Source organism: Echinops telfairi, unplaced genomic scaffold (assembly GCF_000313985.2).
Source record: "Echinops telfairi isolate 266 unplaced genomic scaffold, ASM31398v2 ScPeMD7_7469;HRSCAF=8507_0, whole genome shotgun sequence".
Classification (NCBI taxonomy): domain Eukaryota; kingdom Metazoa; phylum Chordata; class Mammalia; order Afrosoricida; family Tenrecidae; genus Echinops; species Echinops telfairi.
Genome location: NW_022111372.1, coordinates 67,849,215 through 67,851,495, shown reverse-complemented (window position 1 = coordinate 67,851,495; position 2,281 = coordinate 67,849,215).

Here is a 2,281-nt window from a genome sequence, read left to right as displayed (position 1 = left end):
CAGGCAGGACTCTATGGAGTGGGCTTCAGGGAGGGATACTGATGAGCTGTTCGCAAGAGCCTGAGTAGGAGGGTTTCTGAGCTTGGGTGAACTTTGAATTCAGAAGTAGAGCAGCTGTTTCATTGTCATGGTTTTTATTTACTAGCTGGGGGCTGAGATGATAGAGTTTGGGTTTCCTGTGCTGTCTGTAATCTAAGCATGGGTACAATTCTTTTACTTCCTCCCTATATTTTTCAAATGGACGTTCTTTCTGTTGTATTGTTTAAAAATAAAGCCTTAACGCTCTCCCTTTGACAAAATTAGGATTTATAATATCAATTTCTATTTATTTATGTACTATCCTCTATCAGCATCACTAGAAATAACTTTAGGAAATGCTGTGACTCTAAGATATAGATGACATTTAGAACCAGTCAATTTACACACACATTTTTTCAAGGAGCTGATGATAGAATGAACAGTTCTGAACCTTATAAACATTTGAGACACTCTAGTTTACAACTAAAAGCCAATTTTCTGCAAACAGTTTAAACTTAATAAATGATACTGCCCATTATTAGTGAATACAAGTGTTTTCTTCACTTCCTACACACTATTCAATGAACTAGAACATGCTGACCTGATGTATAACAAATGGATAATTCTTTGCTGTTGGATTTTTGACTAGTAGTAAAAATTATAAAAAGCCATGCCCTTTATATAATTTTACAACTAAGTGATCACTCTGTTATTTTTCCACACATGTAAAATACCAATTGAAAAATTGGCAATTTAAATCTACCAGTTGCTCAGCAAGAAAAAGATGAATATATCTACTCTCAGAAAGATTTACCACCCTGGAAATCATATATTAGATCACTATCAGTCAGAATTGACTCACTGTCAATAAGATGAGTTAAACCAAAGACGACTAAGAAACACACAGCCCGATTAATAAGGTTTATGTAAAACGATCACCAATTAGAAGATGAGAAATAAGATTTGTGCTTGTATACCAGTTATGATACATTTAATGTGGCCCTGGTTATGGATCTGAATGTTTAGGACAGTCACTTGATTGTCAAGTTTACTAAATACATAGCATATTCTATAGCCTCATTAAAATACTTCATTCACCTAAGTGAACTCCTTAGGTAAGCATTAAATGAGCATAAAAAAAAATACAAGGTCCAGTCTGGCTCAAAAAGACAGCATAACTTGTCTTTTTAATTATAAAACCATATTACTGTTTTTAGGTGCTATCAAGCTTGTTCTAACTCATGGCAATTTCTCTCATTAATACACTTTCTGAGTCTTGTTAGGTTGCCTTAAGGAAAGAAAAAAATCAAAACAGTGGCTTTCAAAGGGATCTGGTATGCTGGTTAATTTCAAGGCAGAGAGATCAGCTTAGAAGGTTATGATGATAATTTGGGGAGATCCCCAAAAGGTAGTGTTGATAGATTTTTTTTTCTCTCAAGGGATACAGGATGACCACAGGAGATAACTAGGGAAATGTTTTAAGAATATTAAAAAGCATGTCAGAGTAGAACTGTGCTCTGGAGAGTCTCACTGGATGATTTTTCCAGAAGTCTATTATCAATCCTATTTTCTGAGCTGTCTTTTAGTAGACTTGAAACTAGACTCTTTTCCTTAATACTTAGTTTTATAAAAACGATGTACAATATCCAGGGACTTCTAATCACATGCTGTTGCTGTTAGGGGCCACCGCGTCAATTCCGACTCACGAAGACACCTGTGCAATGGAACTCAGCACTTCCGAGTCTCCTGCCGGCCTCACAATTGCCACTGTGTTTGAGCCCATCACAGTCTTAGTGTCCACACATCTGGTCTAGGGTCTTATTATAGGCTTTCGGAAATTATTGGTTAATAGATGTTTTTAACTTTATTCTTCGTACCCAAAATTACCTGATCATGAAAACTTATTTTTTCCAAAACACCAATAAAACTATTCCATAAAGTATTGCAATGAATACACTATTATATCTAAAAGTTATCAGATATATTTAAAAGTTATCAGATTCTACGGACAATGTTTTGAGGAACATAACCTTAAAAGATGAAGAAATTATGCAGGAGCCACATCTGACCTCCTCCTTCTTCAGTAAAGAGGAGATTTCAGCTCCATGTCAGCCGAAGGCCAATCATCACAAGGCAGGAATCAGATCTGCTTCTCCCTTCCATTCTTCTTTACTCTTTTCTGACACCAACCATCCCTCCCAGGGCCTTCTACATCTCCGGGGGATTCAATAATTGTTGCAGTGACCATGTAGAATTCACAAAA